Source organism: Theropithecus gelada, chromosome 3 (assembly GCF_003255815.1).
Source record: "Theropithecus gelada isolate Dixy chromosome 3, Tgel_1.0, whole genome shotgun sequence".
Classification (NCBI taxonomy): Eukaryota; Metazoa; Chordata; class Mammalia; order Primates; family Cercopithecidae; genus Theropithecus; species Theropithecus gelada.
In genome coordinates, this window is record NC_037670.1 from 176,661,614 (window position 1) to 176,681,133 (window position 19,520).

Consider the following 19,520-nt stretch of genomic DNA (forward strand, 5'->3'; position numbering starts at 1 on the left):
TTCCAGTCAAGGTAGAAGAAGAAAGGAAAGTGGGCACATCACATGGGGAAGCAGGAACAAGAGAGAGAAGCGGGGAGGTGCCACATGCTCTCAAATGACCAGGTCTCCTGTGAGCTCAGGGCGCAAGCTCACTTACCACCAAGGGGCTAGCCCAAGCCATTCATGAAGGATCCACCGCCATGATCCCAACACCTCCCTCCAATCCCCACCTCCAACACTGAGGATCGCATTTCAACATGAGATCTGGGCAGGAACAAATACCCAAAATGTATTGCTTAGGAGTCTTGTGTGTCTCCTTCCAAGTTTTGAATAATTTCTCTGACATTGAGAGGAGGCCCTCAAAAGGCAATGGTGAAGGTCCAGCATCATATTAGAATAGTATGCAGATCTTTACAATGAAGATGACACTGGACCAGCTAGAGAAGAACATGGTCAGGAGAGGCACTCATCCTGTGCAGTTTCAGGAAACAGTTGAAGTAATGACCAGACTCAGAGAAGTAGGGCAAAAACAATATTCCAGTGAACGGTAATGGCTGCAGAGGTCACCTACATGCAGCCTCAATGACCTGGAACCCAGTTGAGAGCCAATCTAGTTATAAACTTAAAGCGTATTTAAGTCCAGTTTTAGATTTAATCCTAATAATTTTACTCATCTGGAGAATGCTAGCCATAGTCATATAGCAGCAGAGATATGCCATTATAAAGAAATACATAATCTATAAGCATCTAGGTCCTTTTAGTTATAGCCTATAGCCTTGTAAACCAGCATCTTATAGTAGAATCCTATCCGTCATCTTTATATGTTCGTGTCAATTACTAAAAATTATAAATTGTTTTTCAGTAAACTCTACTTGAAAAGTATGCACTGTGAAATCCCATCTCTACTAAAAATACAAAAATTAGCCGGGCTTAGTGGCATACGCCTATAATCCCAGCTATTTAGGAGGCTGAGGCAGGAGAATCACTTGAACCCAGGAGGTGAAGGTTACAGTGAGCCAAGATAGCACCATAGCATTCCAGCCTGGGCAACAGAGTGAGACTCCGTTTCAAAAAAAAAGTATGTAAATAAGCCAGGCGAGGGGGTTCATGCCTGTAATATCAGCACTTTGGGAGGCTGAGGCGTGTGGATTGCTTGAGTCCAGGAGTTTGAGACCAGCCTGGGCAACATGGTGAAACCTCATCTTTTCAAAAAATTAAAAAATTAGCCAGACAAGGCTGGCGCGGTGGCTCACACCTGTAATCCCAGCAATTTGGGAAGCCGAGGTGGGCAGATCATCTGAGGTGAGGAGTTTGAAACCAGCCTGGCCAACATGGTGAAACCCCATCTCTACTAAAAATACAAAAATGAGCCAGGTGTAGTGCAGGTACCTATAATCCCAGCTACTCGTGAGGCTGAGGCTGGGGAATCGCTTGAACCCGGGAGGCAGAGGTTGCAGTGAGCTGAAATCATACTACTGCAATCCAGCCTGGGTGACAGAGCGAGACTCTGTCTCAAAAAAAGAAAAAAAAAAAACTTAGCTGGACATGGTGGCATGCGCTTGTAGTCCCGGCTACTCTGGAGGCTGAGGTGGGAGGTTCACCTCAGCCCTGGAGGCTAAGGCTGCAGTGAGCCATGATTGCACCACTGCATTCCAGCCTGGACAAAAGAGTGAGACCCTGTCTCAAAAAAAAAAAAAAGTATGCAAACACATAATCCAGAAATATTTCTCTCAAAAGTATTCAAAAATTTAAAAGCATTGGTAATTAAAGAACAAATCAAGCCCTTGTATTGAATATAGGCTCTGTGTAGAGTCCTGGGTTGTATTCATAGAAATGAGATATTGTTCCTGCTTTCAAAAAGCTTATAATAGGGTAAATATCTTGGTAAACATATTTCATACAACAAAGTGTGAATGAAGTGCTAAGTGTGCACGTGGGAACACGGGATGGATGATGGATTAAGTGGTGCTTGAGTTAGAGGAAGTCAGGGAAGACTTCATGGCGAAAGGGACATTTGAGCTGGGTCTTGAAGTGTTTAATACCCATTTGACCAGAAAATTCTCTAAAAGGAATGACTGTGAATAAATGAAGAATTGCTGTAATAATTTTTTCTCAAAATGATACTAATTATGTAGAAAAACATATTAACAGGATACTATAAACAAAGACAAGTGATAGATTGAGATAAAAATACTAAGATAACGCCAGGCTCGGTGACTAACACCTATAAATGGCAGGAGATGCCATTCTCCTGCCTCAGCCTGGGCAGCAGAGCGAGACTCCATCTCAAAAGAAAAAGAAAAGATAAACAGACCCAGCCGGCGGTGGTGGCTCACGCCTGTAATCCCAGCACTTTGGGAGGCCAAAGCAGGGAGATCACGAGGTCGGGAGATCGAGACCATCCTGGCTAACACAGTGAAACCCCATCTCCTCTAAAAAAAATACAAAAACTTAGCCAAGCATGGTGGCGGGCGCCTATAGTCCCAGCTACTCGGGAGGCTGACGCAGGAGAATGGCATGAACCTGGGAGGTGGAGCTTGCAGTGAGCCTAGATCGTGCCACTGCACTCCAGCCTGGGTGACAGAGCGAGACTCTGTCTCAAAAATAAAAAATAAAAAAAGATAAAGAGACCCATGTTGTAGACAGTTCACAAAACAAATAGAAATGGCCAATGCACATTGAAAATTGTATGTGATAATGCTATTAACCAAAGAAATGGAAAGCAAAATGGATGCCATTTTGAACACAGGAGTATGACCAAGATTTTCCAGGAGAGGTAATACTCGTGGCTTGCAAGTATATAAAGAAACGAATGTTTTCATATACAGTATAGGAATATAAACTGGCACAACTTCTAGAAATGCATTTTCAATACTAAGAATTTACCTTATGAAAATAATTAGACATTAGTACAAAGACTATATGTAAAGGTCATCAAAACACAGCAAGTTTTAAAGAGAAAAAGCAAAGAAATAGGCCGGGTGCAGTGGCTCACGCCTGTAATTTCAGCACTTTGGGAGGCTGATGTGGGCAGATCACCTAAGATCAGGAGTTCAAAGCCAGCCCGGGCAACATGGAGAAACCCTGACTCTACTAAAAATACAAAAATTAGCCAGGTGTGTTGGCGGATCCACAGGGTTGCATGACTGGGTCATGGCATCTCAACACGCTCAACTGACTGCCTGGTCTCATGGGGTGTCCGCAGTGACGTCATAGGAAACGCTGCATTCAGGAGGAAGAAAATGACTTCCACGCTTCTTGTCTTCTTTTCCTGACTCTCCTTAGTTAAGGTCAGCCCTACAGGGAGATCAGTCCCCTAAACGTTCAGGATGTGTCACCTCGCCACTCTGGGCAGCTATTGGGGAGGTAGGGCCCCTGGATGACCGGTGGGCAGGCACAGGCATTGGCTTTTATTGTCTTCGAGAGTCCTTATTTGCAGGGCAGTGGTGGCAGCAAGCAGGACTGGTTCTACAACCAAGGGAGGAACGTGAGCCATGCAATGTTGGTCCAGTGTGGAAGCTGAGAGACTGCGGTGTGGAGAGGCAGGGCGTGAAATGGGCGTGGCCATGTGAATTTTGGTTGGCACATAAACACTGGGTGGGACAGTCAACCCTTTGTACCACTCCAGTCTACTCACTTCCTCTTATGATATCCAGCTGTCACAGGAGAAGAATGCTCTCACTGCTTCCCCACAAGAACAAATGAAAGCGTAGTGTTAACAGTAGTGGCCGTGGCCATCTCCCAGGCATACCCAGATCCAGTCCCTGCCGCTATAGCGGCTCCCAGCCCGTAACTGGTGTCTGTTATCTCCCTCTCACCATCCATTCCAGGCTGTCCCACTTTCAGCCAAAATTTTGGCTGGTCTGGCTCGTTTACCAGCTGAGGGGATCCAGACTTTCATCTGCAAGGGATCCGAGCCCTTCACTGCCTTGCCCTTGCCTGGCACGACTGCTTCAATTCCTCATTGACAGCTATCAGTGGGCATGGGAGCATCACAGGAAATCCTCATTTTACCCGAGAGGGCTTTTTCCCACCCATACCAGACCTTATTACGGCACACTGCTGTTGGAGGTGGAATCTTTTGAGCACCAAAAATAAGGGGTGGCAGGGAGAAGGGGATCAATTTAAAACACTGATGTCTGTGAGGATTCCTTGAATCAAAGAACCATGAAGCCATAGTAGAGTTTCATGTTTTCCCCTCTCATAGGTTAAAGGTGGGCTGTCTTTATACAGTGGGCCAGTGGAGAAAAGAACAGTTCTCTTAGTGACCTAGTATCTCTGATTATTGAGAATGCATCGCTTATGGGGAGAATACTGTGTGCAAAGAGGGGTGAGTGGAAATGACTGAAGGCAGTGGAGGCTTCATCCAGGCAATGACATGGCCATGCTTGGTGATTCTGTCTGTCTATCATCTATTTATCATCTGAGCACCTATCATCTATATATCTAACTATTATCTATCTATCTATCATCTACCTATCATCTATGTATCAATCTATGTATCTGTACCATCTATGTATCAATCTGTCATCTATCTGTATCTATCATCTATCATCTATGTATCAATCTATCTATATCATCTATCTATTATCTATGTATCAATCTACCATCTATCTGTATCATCTACTATCTATCTATCACTTATCTATCAGCCACCCAGCTATCTATTCCATCCACCCCACCCACCCACCCATCCATTCAAGCATCTATCCGTCCAATAATTAAAATACTCAATATGTGTAGATAACATTTTGGGGAATGCCAGTTTCTTACAAAATGCATTTTCTCTGTAATTTCAGAGTTCCTGATAATGGGAAAGAACTTGACGATTATGGTCGTTCACTTGTGTCTCAGTTTCATATTTTGACCGACTGCAAGGAAGAAGCGTGAAAATGTCCATGTTTTCTTTTGACAGATAAGTGAAAGGAACATAAACTCAAGGTAAGTCAATGTTTTGTGTTAATGTTACAGTTTCATTAACTTTTAGCTTGTTGAATATTAAAATCCATATTTATTTTTGAACTGAGGCAAGTCTCCTTCCTGAGGTTACGGATCAGCTAATTATGTTCATTTATTCAGTCCTATTATGTACTTACTATATTTAGACCTAACTGACAGATCTTATTAAGAAATATGTTTCTGGCCGGGCGCGGTGGCTCAAGCCTGTAATCCCAGCACTTTGGGAGGCCGAGACGGGCGGATCACAAGGTCAGGAGATCGAGACTATCCTGGCTAACCCGGTGAAACCCCGTCTCTACTAAAAAATACAAAAAACTAGCCGGGCGAGGTAGCAGGCGCCTGTAGTCCCAGCTACTTGGGAGGCTGAGGCAGGAGAATGGCGTGAACCCGGGAGGCGGAGCTTGCAGTGAGCTGAGATCCGGCCACTGCACTCCAGCCTGGGCGACAGAGCGAGACTCCGTCTCAAAAAAAAAAAAAAAAAAAAAAAAAGAAAGACGTTTCTGACACATTTTGCTTTTTGTTACCCATTATTTATCAATATCTGAAACATTTAGGTTGTTTTGATGAATTGTGTCCTACTAGTAGCTATTACAATTACTCAGTTACTTAGTATTTGGAGTCTTAAGGTCCTGGGAGAAAATGGTTCCTTTCTTTTTTTGTTTTTGACACAAGGTCTTGGTTCTGTCACCCAGGCTGGAGTGCAATGTTGCAGTCGTAGCTCACTGCAGCTTGGACTTCCCGGGCTCAAGTGATCCTCCCATCTCAGCCTCCTGATCAGCAGGGACTCTAGGTATGTGCCACTGTGCCCAGCTAATTTTTAAAAATTTTTTTTATAGAGACAAGGTTTTGCTATCTTGCCTGGGCTGGGGAGAAAATTTACATTTATATGCACATATTTGTTACAGAGACCTGTGACTGGGCCAACAAAGTCAATAAAGGACTTTCAAATATAAAAGGCACAATTATATCAGATTAAAACTCTTTGGGGAATAGGAATGGAATAGAAATGAATGAAACTAGGAATTATGTAAAAATTCTGACAAGTACAAGCATTACTTTTATAATTAATTTTTAATTGTAAAAACATTGTGGTAAAATACATGTAATATTTACCACATTCACCACTTAGAAGTGTACAGCTCAGTGTGTGAAGTATGTTCACATCATTCTGCAGTTTCCAGCACCATCCCCAGCCCCTGCTCCCCACCTTCTGCTTCCTGTCTCTGTGAATGTGACCACTCCAGGTACCTCCCATAGGTAGAATCATGGAGCTTTATTTTTGTATTTTAGAAAATGTATGGTGCAGCCGGGCGTGGTGGCTCATGCCTGTAATCCCAGCACTTTGGGAGGCCAAGGTGGGCAGATCAGTTGAGGTCAGGATTTCGAGACCAGGCTGGGCAGCATGGTGAAACCCTGTCTCTACCAAAAAACACAAAAATTAGCTGGACGTGGTGGTGCAAGCCTGTAGTCCCAGCTACTCGGGAGGCTGAGGCAGGAGAATCACTTGAACCTGGGAGGCGGAGGTTGCAGTGAGCCAAGATGGCACCACTGCACTCTAGCCTGGGCGACAGAGCGAGACTCCTTCTCAAAAAATAAAACAAAACAAAACAAAAAAAGTATGGTGGGTATCAAACTGCTGTGATATGTAGATTTTATTGGATATTTCAAATAAATGCTTTATTTTAAAATGTGAATATGCCATAAATTAAATACTTACGAATGAAAGTTTGAATGTTAAGTCAAAACATGTAAGGGGATACATAATTTTCCAAATTTCTTTTAGCGAATGCTTTAGTAGAAAAGAAGCTAGTGATCCTAATTCAGACTCTTTGTCTTATCCATGAGATTAAGTAGCTTGCACAGTCGCACATCCAGTGGGCCACGCCACATCAGCAAGATCGCAAGGCTCCCGACATCCAAGAGCTGCTTGCGATCAGATTCTGTTGTCCACACATTGTAGCTATTTATGTTTTCAGTGCGCTATTCACATATACCCTTATGTATGAATACTTTTTATAGTCAAGAATCCATAAGTAATACCCTATAATTTATCTCTGGCATAAGTTAGATTTTTATATAGAAGATTTAAATAGACAAACCGGTATTTGGTAATCTGTATTTTGTTTTAAGTAAGATTAAGCGTATCACCCTATAAATGATCATTACCCCAATATGCGCTTGGAGAGGTAGAAGTGACATGAGAGGTCAGCCAGTCAGAAATACAGAAGAATCAACTTTGGCACAGTGAATTACCCCCAAAAAGCCTTCAGGAAATTCTGAATCATATTTGAAATGTTAAAGGCATGAATTATGTGACTATCCATAAATATTTCTGAATCTTTAAAGAAGATCCTTTAAGAAACTTCAAAATAAATGAATGGAATCCAATAATTTAAAACTCAAGTGCTGTTATTTCTACAAGATCTTGGATTATATGTTCATTTGTTCATTGGAAGAAAAATCACATTTTCATTTCTTATATTTTATTTATATTAGAAAGAGCACTTCAATATTAATTCAAATATCTATCCATTAAATGCAAAAATGTTAATGCAATATTAAAAATGAAATTTAAATGAAAGCAAGGGAATATCACATTAAGGTTCCCATGGCAACCCTCCTTACACTTTTCAGCTTCTGAATTGTAATATGGTCATTTATTACTGACTCATATAAAATATAATTTTGCAAATATTTAAAGATGTATAGGTTAATTCATGTCAATTCAAGCCTTCAGATGCAATATAATATAATACATTAGGCTAAGAATACTCCAAATATTAATCCATATTCATAATTTAAACATAGCTACATAAAACAGATGCAAACTTCCTAAATTTTGAATGATTTGTTAGCATTCACATGAATCATACCATTTTGCAGTTCCCATCACAGCTGAAATCTGAGCTTTATGTTACTGAAATACTAATACAGGTATAGTTAAGTGAAATGTCTCACTTTAGAAAGAATTTGAAATTACAAATGTCAGATTTTGCCAGAATAGGCAAAATGTAAATCATTACCTCATATAAATCAAAAGTCCAAGAACTGAGTTTTGCAGATCAAATGATTCTGCCCAAGACCTGCTTTGTCACTGGCCTCGCTTTTTTCTACCTTTAGTGGTACATATTAACGTGTTGAAAACTCACAAAAGTAAACATCCTTTAACCAAGAAGTATATCTCTTTATTTATGTAAAGGAAATAATTGGGTAACGGCCAAGCTGTGTGTATAAGGATTTAGGAAAAAATATAAACAATTTAAATGCCCATCAATAGCAGTGGGTTAAGCAAAGTATGATGTACAGAGTTTTGAAAATGATTGGATCGATATACTGATATGGAAAGATGTGCAAAACCCATTGTTAAGTGAACAAAGCAAATAAAAAACAGTATGTCCAGCAAGGAGAAAACAACTAAACGCCAAAACACTCCCTCAAGAACAATGTGGGCCACATGCAGTGGCTCATGCCTGTAATCCAGCACTTTGGGAGGCCGAGGTGGGAGGACGGCTTGAGGTCAGGATTTCTAGATCAGCCTGGGCAAACGAGCAAGACTCTCTCGCTCCAAAAAAATTTTAAAAATTAGCCAGGTGTGGTAGTGCGTGCCTGCAGTCACAGCGACTCAAGAGGCTGAGGTGGGAGGAACACGTGAGCCATGATTGCGCCACTGCACTCCAGCCTGGGTGACAGTGAGACCCTATCTCAAAAAAAAAAAAAAAAAAAAGTATAGAGACTCGTCTGGAATGATGCACTCCAAATGATAATGTTCGAGATCTTTGGATGGTGAGGTCATGGCTTTTTATTTTTCTGAATTTTTTCAAATGAATGTAATTAGGAAATAAGACAATATAAGTACTGCCTGCTGTTTTGAGTGTGAAAATACTGATACTCTCCTCCTCTGAGGGTAGGAGCATAAGTTGATATAAATATTCTTGCGATTTTTTTTTTTTTTGAGACAGAGTCTCTGTCACTCAGGCTGGAGTGCAGTGGTGCCATCTCAGCTCACTGCAGCCTCTTTGGGTTCAAGTGATTCTTGTGCTTCAGTCTCCCAAGTATCTGGAATTACAGGCATGTACCACCACGCCCAGCTAATTTTTGTATTGTTAGTAGAGAGAGGGTTTCACCATGTTGGCCAGGCTGGTCTTGAACTCCTGACCTGAAGTGATCCGCCAGCCTTGGCCTCCCAAAGTGCTGGGATTACAGGCGTGAGCCACTGTGACTAGCTGATTTTTTTTTTTTTTTAATTAGACAAGATCTCACTCATGTTGCCCAGGCTTGAGTGCAGCGGCCTGATCATGACTTACTGCAGTCTTGACTTCCCAGGCTCAAGCGATCCTCCTCTCTGAGCCTCCCAAGTAGCTGGGACCACAGGCATGCACCACCACATCTGGGTAATTTTTAAATTTTTGTAGAGGCCGGGCGCGGTGGCTCATGCCTATAATTCCAGCACTTTGGGAGGAGGAGGTGGGGGGATCACTGGAGATCAGGAGTTGGAGACCAGCCTGGCCAACATAGTGAAACCCCACCTCTACTAAAAATACAGAAATTAGCCAGGCGTGGCGGCTTGTGCCTGTAGTCCCAGCTACTCAGGAGGCTGAGGCAGGAGAATCTCTTGAACCCGGGAGGCGGAGGTTGCGATAAGCTGAGATCGGGCCACTGCACTCCAGCCTGGGCGACAGAGCAAGACTCTGTCTCAAAAATAAATAAATAAATAAATAAATAAATAAATAAATAAATAAATAAGTTTTTTGTAGAGATGAGGGTCTCACTATATTGCTCAGGCTGGTCTTGAACTCCCGAACTCAAGCATCCTCCTGCCTTGGCCTCCCAAAGTGCTGGGATTACAGACGTGAGCCACTGTGCCCAGTTTGAGATGTTTGATAACACTAAAAAATTGCAGAAAAATTGTATAATTCTTGTAAACTTTTTAAATTTTTTTACTTCTATTTTCAAAAATCAAAGAAATTGGAAGTCACTCAAATATTTCAAGAGTGATTAAATAATTACATATTTATTCCATAAGAGGAAATACGATGTACTCATTAAAAATCATAAAATATTTCTGTGGGTAAATACTATTGCAATTCCGTCAAATCAAGATTATTTTAACTGCAAGGAATAGAAAACCCAGAATCAGCTTTAATGATAAAACTTCTGGATAACCACTGCAGTTGAACATGCCTGTTAACCAGTAATTCCTCCTGAAACCTACTAAAATCACAGGAAAGGGGAAAAAAGCATAAACCCATAAAGACAAAAAAAAAAAGAAAAGGAGGGAAGACAATAGCAATTCCCCCTCTTTTTAAAATAGGGTGGTTTCCCAAACCAGAATAGACTCATAAGCTCAGAGTTTCCCTAATTCCAATTAATTTTTTTAAATTGTTATTTTCTGTATTTTGTTGAAACATTCCAGCATTTATTTATTTATTTATTTATTTATTTATTTATTTATTTATTTTGAGACGGAGTCTCGCGTGTTGCCCCAGCTGGAGTGCGGTGGCACGAGCTTAGTTCACTGCAGCCTCTGCCTCCTGGGTTCAAGCGATTCTCCTGCCTCAGCCTCCCGAGTAGCTGGGATTACAGGTGTCCACTATCACACCCGGCTAATTTTTTTGTATTTTTAGTAGAGACAGGATTTCACTCTAGTGGCCAGGCTGGTCTCAAACTCCCGACCAAAGTGCTGGGATTACAGGCGTGAGCCACCGCCCCCGGCTGAAACATTCCAATATTTAAAGCTGGTAAAGTGGGGTAGGTCTGTGGACATAACAGAGCAGATGCTGTGAAAGCTAAGCAGAGAACTGGACATGCTTGGAAGCGGGAGTGCGGTGGGACAGAAAGGGAGAAGGTGGACGAGTCTGTATAAGAAATGAGAGCTCAGGCTCCCCTAAGAAACCAAAGTCTACTTGCACTTTCTTTTTTTTTTTTTTTTTTTGAGACGGAGTCTCGCTCTGTCGCCCAGGCTGGAGTGCAGTGGCCGGATCTCAGCTCACTGCAAGCTCCGCCTCCCGGGTTCACGCCATTCTCCTGCCTCAGCCTCCCGAGTAGCTGGGACTACAGGCGCCCACCACCTCGCCCGGCTAGTTTTTTTTTTTTTAGTAGAGACGGGGTTTCACCGTGTTAGCCAGGATGGTCTCGATCTCCTGACCTCGTGATCCGCCCGTCTCGGCCTCCCAAAGTGCTGGGATTACAGGCTTGAGCCACCGCGCCCGGCCTACTTGCACTTTCTAAAGGCTACTTTCCCTCCCACATCCAACCGTGAAGCTTTTTACAAAATGTGGAGACCAGAACACCCATTCGTGTGTGTGTGTATGTTATGATTATTGTAATACGTGATGAGTTATGAGGAATATTAAAAAAATAACCTCGATGAACTTACTGGAACATTCCCAAAGAGCACGCTGCTGGTCCCTTGCTTTTCTTCTAATTTTAGCATATATTGTTTAGTTTTGTTTTTGAATCTTATTTTAAAAGGCATCTCCACACAAAGACTTGTAAATTGATATTCATTGCAGCATTCATCTAAATAGCCCCAAATTGGAGACAACCCAAATATCCATCCATTGATGATGGATTTTTAAAAAGTGGCGTATTTGTGCAATGGAATATTATATAGCTATAAGGACTAAACTGGCTGGGTGCAGTGACTCACTCCTATAATCCCAGCACTTTGGGAGGCTGAGGCATGTGGATCACTTGAGCCCAGGAGTTCAAGACCAGCCTCTGTAACATGGCAAAACCCCATCTCGACAAAAAATACAAAAATTAGCTAGGCGTGGTGGTGCATGCCTGTAATTCTCCCAGCTACTCAGGAGGCTGAGGCAGGAGAATCGCTGGAGCCCAGGAGGCGGAGGTTGTGATGAGCTGAGATCAGGCCACTGCACTTCAGCCTGAGTGACAGAGTGAGACCCTGTCTTGAAAAAAAAAAAAAAAAGGAATAAACTATTGACATATATTATGACATGGATGAATCTTGAAAGCATTATACTAAATGAAAGAAGACTCAGACCACAGAGTATATAATTCTATGTATTTGAAATTTGCATAGCAGGCAAATGCAGACAGAAACCAGGATAGGGTTACCAGGAGCTGGGGAAGAGAAGGGTATGAGGAGTGACTACTAAGTGCTATGGGGTTTCTTTTCTTTTCTTTTCTTTTCGGGGTGATGACAATGTTCTAAAATTAAATGGTCGCAGAACTTGGAGTTTACTAAAACCACCAAATAGTATACTTTAAATGAGCGAATTGCGAATTGTATAGTATGTGAGTTATGTCTTTTTTTTTTTTTTTTTTTTTTTTTTGGATGAAGTTTTGCTTTTTTTTCCAAGGCTGGAGTGCAATGGTGCGAACTCGGCTTACTGCAACCTCTGCCTTCTGGATTCAAGTGATTTTCCTGCCTCAGCCTCCCGAGTAGCTGGGATTACAGGCACACGCCACCATGCCCAGCTAATTTTTGTATTTTAAGTAGAGACAGGGTTTCACCATGTTGGCCAGGCTTGTCTCGAACTCTTGAACTTAGGTGATCCGCCCACCTCGGCCTCCCAAGTGAGTTATGTCTTGATAAAGCTAGTTTAAAAAGTATTATATTGAAGTTTTTTTTTAGACAGAGTTTCACTCTTTTTGCCCAGGCTAGAGTGCAATGGTGCCATCTCGGCTCACTGCAACCTCCACCTCCCGAGTTCAAGTGATTCTCCTGCCTCAGTCTCCTGAGTAGCTGGGATTACAGGCACCCGCCGCCACGCCCGGCTAATTTTTGTATTTTTAGTAGAGATGGGGTTTCACCATATTGGCCAGGATGGTCTCGATTTTTTTGACCTCGTAATCCGCCCGCCTCAGCCTCCCAAAGTGCTGGGATTACAGGCGTGAGCCCCCGCGCCCGGCTTGGCATTATTTTTCAAAGTTAAATACACATATAGCCTTCAAGTTGGCATATATCCTTGAGAGATTCTTGCTCATGTGTATCAGGAAAGATGCATAAATATATTTATATTAGCATTATTTATAACAACGAAAGCCAGAATCAACTCAAACATCCATTCACAACAGAATGGATAAACAAATGGTGGCATATTCATACAAGGAAGCACTCAACAGCATTAAAAATGAACGCACTACTATCGGATGCATAAACAGTCAATAAATCATACAAACGTAATCCTGAATTTTCTTTTTTTTTTTTTAACTTTTTCTTTTTTTCAGAGGCTAAGGAAGGGGTGGGTTGGGCAGGGAGAGGAAGGGGCTAGGGGTGGAGTCTGCTGATTTTTCTTAAAGAATTTACAAAGGAATACTTTCAATATAATACCTTTTGAAATAATACCAGCGAATGAGCTGGGCAAGGTGGCACACACCTGTAGTCACAGCTACTTTGGAGGCTGAGGTGGGAGGTTCACTGGAACCCAGGAGTTTAAGGCTGCAGTGAGCTATGATGCCACTGCACTCCAGCCTGGGCAACAGAGCGAGACCTTGTCTCTAAAAATAAAGCAGCAAATATGTATTTTAAAAAACAGTCTAAAACTGTCATTTTAACTGGAGTCCTCAGTCCCTTTGCATATAATGTAATGATTGGTGTGGATGGGGTTAAATACACCATCTCCTCTGTGCTTTGGATCTGTCCTGCTGTTTTCAGTTCTTTTAAATTTAAAAATCAGCCCATCATTGTCCTGTTTCATTTTAAAGTTATGTCCCTTTTTCTATCCTTGAGTGGTTAAGAAATCAAAAGGTGCAGACTCTTTATCAATGTCTAATGTTGATACTTTTCCCCTTCTCCCAGATAATGCAAGGACCTTAGAACACCAATTCTGCTCCCAATGTCAAATTATATGCTGTTCGTGCCACGTGTTCTAAGTCTGTGAGAGGGTGTGCGTGTGTGCGTGTGTGTGCATGCGCATTTTGAGGGAGTCATTTGTTTCTGCAGTTTCTCATTCAGGGAGACTTGTGTTGTTGTTGTTGTTGTTTTGTTTTTGAGACAGAGTCTCACTCTGTCGCCCAGGCTGGAGTGCAGTGGCGTGATCTCGGCTCACTGCAACCTCTGCCTCCCAGGTTCAAGCAATTCTGCTGCCTCAGCCTCCCAAGTAGCTGGGATTACAGGTAGTGGCCACCATGCCCAGCTAATTTTTGTATTTTTAGTAGAGACGGGGTTTCACCATGTTGGCCAGGATTGTCTCGATCTCTTGACCTTGTGATGCGCCCACCTTGGCCTCCCAAAGTGCTGGGATTACAGGCGTGAGCCAAGGTGCCCAGTTGAGACTTGCCTTTGTATGTGCCATGTTACCGATTGTACTTCAGACACCGCATTTGAAAATTCACTTTTACAAACAAATTGAGGCCTAGGATGATGTTATCATCTTCCAGAGATAATTTTTATTTTCATAGGGTCTTAGGGACACTAAAAATCAGAGATCACCTCAATTGGTACCATACCCTAACAGTTACCAATATTTTACCACTTTCCTTTCATCTGTCTATCCCCAACTTTATTTTAAAAATATTTTTGTAGAGACGGGGGTCTCAGAATGTTGCCCAAGCTGATCTCAAACTCCTGGCCCCAACTAATCCTCCTGCCTCGGCCTCCCAAAGTGTTGGGATTACAGGCCTGAGCCACGGAGCCTGACCAGATTTTTTTTTTTTTTTTAATATTTTTTAAGGTTTGTGACTTGTGACTTTTTTTTGAAACGTGTTCTCACTCCCTCACCCAGACTGCCCGGGCTAGACTGCAGTGGTGCGATCATAGCTTGGCTTGTGACTTTTTTTTTTTTTTTTTGAGACAGAGTCTCGCTTTGTCGCCCAGGCTGGAGTGCAGTGGCACCATCTCGGCTCACTGCAAGCTCTGCCTCCTGGGTTCACGCCATTCTCCTGCCTCAGCCTCCGAGTAGCTGGGACTACAGGCACGCACCACCACACCCAGTTAATTTTTTGTATTTTTAGTAGAGACGGGGTTTCACCATGTTAGCCAGGATGGTCTCGATCTCCTGACCTCGTGATCCGCCCGCCTCGGCCTCCCATAGTGCTGGGATTATAGGCGTGAGCCACCGCGCCCGGCGGCTTGTGACTTTTTAAGCCACTCAAATGATGTGAGACTGAACTGCAGTCTGGGTAAGAGGCTGGTTGACTTCCACTTCGCCCTTAACCCTCGGGCACCACTCTTCAGGGTCCTAGTGACAGTGGGCTGTGGTTGACTGCTCCCCCAGGGACACCACCAAAAGCACAACTCACTCTCAGCTGCTGCAAGCGGCGTACGGACGTCCACCCTCTTCAGGATCTTCACCGGCTTCTTCACCAACTGCTTCGCTGCTCTTTGAAGTGTCAAATACGTTTGTATTTTATCCCTTTTCTTCATTTTAGGGGGTGAGTTTATCTAAATTACATATTTTATTACTGAAAATGGAAATCTCCCTAAATATCTGGGGAGAGCTCAAATTACTGATTCAAGGCTTGTCATTATAGTTGCTTTTAAAAATATGTCCATTTTAGAGAGAGTTTTCCTGTTTTCTTGGAGATAGTTTTAGTAAGATGTGCCTATTGTGTTTTCAAATTTATCCATATAAAGTTAATATTCTAAAAAAAAATCTCTGCTCTATCTATAATTCTGTCCTCTTACTCATGCCTCCTACTGTTTTGAACTTAAGTTTTAAACGTACTCTTTGTAATCATACTTGAATCGAACCGGCTTTCACCCTTGTTTTTCCTATTTGGTTTTCTATTTAATTAGTTTCTGCTGTTATTTCCTCCTTCTGTGTCCTTTGTTTTTCTTTATATAATTTAAGTTGTATATTAGTGTTTTTAAATTTTGAATATGATTTCTTTTCCTTTTTTTTTTTGAGATAGAGTCTCACTCTTGTCACCCAGGCTGGAGTGCAGTGGCACGATCTTGGCTGACTGCAACCTCCACCTCCAGGGTTCAAGCGATTTTCCCACCTCAGCCTCCTGAGCAGCTGGGACTACAGGTGCCCACCACCACGCCCAGCTACTTTTTGTACTTTTAGTAGAGCTGGGGTTTTGCTATGTTGGCCTGGTCTCAAACTCCTGACTTCAAGTGATCCACCCGCCTTGGGCTCCCAAAGTGTTGGATTACAGGCGTGAGCCACAGTGCCTGGCCTCTGTTGTGACTTCCGACAATTGCATTATGACCAAGAAAAGTGGTCTCCATTGTAATTCTTTAAAATTTGATGTGTCAAATTTTTTTTTTTTTTTTTTTTTTTTTTTGAGACAGGGTCTGGCTTTGCTGCCAGGCTGGAATGCAGCGGCGTGATCTCTGCTCACAGCAACCTCCACCTCCCAGGTTCAAGTGATTCTCCTGCCTCAGCCTCCTGAGTAGCTGGGATTACAGGCATGATTACAGTGACTGGGGCTCAATGCAGTCTTGTCCTCCCAGGCTCCTGTGATCCCTCCCACCTCAGCATCCTGAGTAGCTGGCACCTGAGTAGTAGGCATGTACCACCGTGCCTGGCTAATTTTTGGTTGTTGTTGTTTGAATAGAAATTGGGTTTTGCCACGTTGCCCAGGCTGGTCTTGAACTCCTGGGCTCCAGCTGCCTGCCTCAGCCCCCTAAAGTGCTAGGATTACAAGCGTAGCCACTATGCGCAGCTGAGGCTGTCTTACAAGCATTAAGTTTTCATAGATTTCTCTTGTGTGTGTAAGAATTCTACACATGGCCAGGCGCAGCAGCTCACGCCTGTAATCCAGCAGTTTGGGAGGCTAAGGCAGGAGGATCACTAGGAGTTTGAAACCAGCCTGGGCAATGTAGGACTCTATTTCTACAAAAACTACAAAAATTAGCCAAAAAAATGTGCCTGTAGTCCCAGCTACTCAGGAGGCTGAGGCAAGAGGATGGCTTGAGGCCAGGAGTTCGAGACCAGCCTGTGCAACATAGTGAAACCCCGTCTTTACCAAAAAAAGGTCTATTTATATAACTACAGGAGATTTATTTTGTTATTTCTCTAGTATATCTTTTTTTCATCTTTTGGTTTTCAACATTTCTGTATCTTTGTTTTAGATGCTTTTTTTTTTTTTTTTTTTTTTTGAGATGAAGCCTTGCTGTCGCCCAGGTTGGAGTGCAGTGGCATGATCTAGGCTCACTGCAACCTCTGCCTCCTAGGTGCAAGCGATTTTCCTGCCTCAGCCTCCCAAGTAGCTGGGGTTACAGGTGCCTGCCACCCATGCCCGGCTAATTTTTGTATTTTTTAGTTGAGACAGAGTTTCACCATATTGTCCAGGCTGGTCTCAAACTCCTGAACTCAGGTGATCGGCCCGCCTCAGCCTCCCAAAGTGCGGATATTACAGGCGTGAGCCACTGTGCCTGGCCCCTCTTTTTTTTTTTTTTTTTCTTAGTTTGAGACAAGGTGTCACTCTGTAGCCCAGGCTGGAGTGCAGTGGCACAATCATGGCTGTCTGTAGACTCAACTTCCTGGGCTCCAGTGATCCTCCCACCTCAGCCTCCTGAGTAGTTGGGACTACAGGTGCTGCCACTATGCCTGACTAATTTTTAAACTTTTTTGTAGAGACAGGCTTATTCTGAAGGCGAGTAAAGATATGGACCAAATTTAGCCTTGATTATGAAGTTGAAATTTGGAAGGGCTGCCTGTAAAAGAAATTCTACCAGTTTGGAAGGCTTAGGCAGGAGGATTGCTTGAGCCCAGGAGTTTGAGACCAGCCTGGACAACATAGCTAGAACCTGTCCGTAACCCTGCCCCCAAAATAGTCAGGCGTGGTGGTGCACACCTGTAATTTCAACTCCTCAGGAAGTTGAGGTAGGAGGATGCTTGAGCCCAGAAAGTGCAGGCTGCAGTGAGTCAAGATCACGCCACTGCACTCCAGCTTGGGTGAGAGAGTGAGACCCTGCCTCAAAACAAAAAAGAATACTACAAGATCTTCAGGTCGAATAAGTTCAGTTACTTTACATATGCTAGGCTTAAAGGAGACAATGGGTTATCTTGAATTTTAACTTTATGTCATGTTTTTTCCCCACAAATCAAATATTGTTTTATACTATCAACTTTTCAAAAATGTTTAAGTTCAAGGGTACGTGTGCAGGTTTGTTATATAGGTAAACTTGTGTCACAGGGATTTGTTGTACAGATTATTTTGTCACCCAGGAACTAAGCTTAGTACCCAGTAGTTTTTCTTTCTGCTCTTCTCCCTCCAACCCTCCACCCTCATGTTGGCCCCAGTGTGTTGTTCCCTTCTTTGTGTCCATGAGTTCTCATCATTTAGCTCCCACTTATAAGTGAGAATATGCAGTATCTGGTTTTCTGTTCCTATGTTAGTTTGCTAAGGATAATAGCGTCCAGCCCCATCCATGTCCCTGGCAAAGGCATGATCTTGTTCCTTATTTTTTATTTATTTATTTATATTTTTTGGAGATGGAGTCACCCAGGCAGGAGTGCAATGGCACGATCTCGGCTCACTGCAACCTCTGCCTCCCAGGTTCCAGCAATTCTCCTGCCTTGGCCTCCTGAGTAGCTGGGACTACAGGTGCACACCACTATGCCCAGCTAATTTTTTTGTATTTTAGTAGAGACGGGGTTTCACCATGTTGCCCAGGCTGGTCTCGACCTCCTGAGCTCAGGCAATTCACCCACCTCAGCCTCGCAAAGTGCTGGGATCACAGGCATGAGCCACCATGCCCGGTCAATCTTGTTCCTTTTTATGGCTGCATAGTATTCCCTGGCATGTATGTACCACATTTTTTTAATCCAGTCTGTCACTGATGGGCATTTAAGTTGATTTTATGCCTTTGCTATTGTGAACAGTGCTGCAGTGAACATACACGTGCATGTGTCTTTATAACAGAATGATTTCTATTCCTTTGGGTATATACCTGGTAATGACATTGCTGGGTCGAATGGTATCTCTGTCTTTATCCCCACACTGTCTTCCACAATGGCTGAACTAATTTAATTTACACTTCCACCAACAGTATATAAGCATATCTTTTTCTCCACAACCTCACCAGCATCTGTTATTTTTTGACGTTTCTATAATAGCCATTCGGACTGGTGTGAGATGGTATCTCATTGTGGCTTCGATTTGCATTTCTCTAATGACAGTGATGTTGGGCTTTTTTTCATAGGATTGTTGGCCACAGATGTCTTCTGAAAAGTGTCTGTTCATGTCCTTTGCCCACTTTTTAATGGGGTGGTTTTTTCTTCTAAATTTGTTTAAGTTCCTTATAGATGCTGGATTTCAGACCTTTCTCAGATGCATAGTTTGCAACAATTTTCTCCCATTCTGTAAGCTGTCTGTTTACTCTGTTGAAAGTTTCTTGTGCTGTGCAGAAGCTCTTTAGTTTAATTAGATCCCATTTGTCAATTTTTGCTTTTGTTGCAATTGTTTTTGGCGTCTTCATCATGAAATCTTTGCCTGTGCCTATGTCCTGAATGGTATTGCCTGGGTTGTCTTCCAAGATTTTTATTATTTTGGGTTTTACATTAAGTCTTTAATCCATCTTGAGCTAATTTTTGTATATGGCATAAGGAAGGGGTCCATTTTCAATTTTTTGCATATGGCTGGCCATTTATCCTAGCACCATTTATTGAATAGAGAATCTATTGCCCATTGCTTGTTTTTGTCAGGTTTGTCGAAGATCT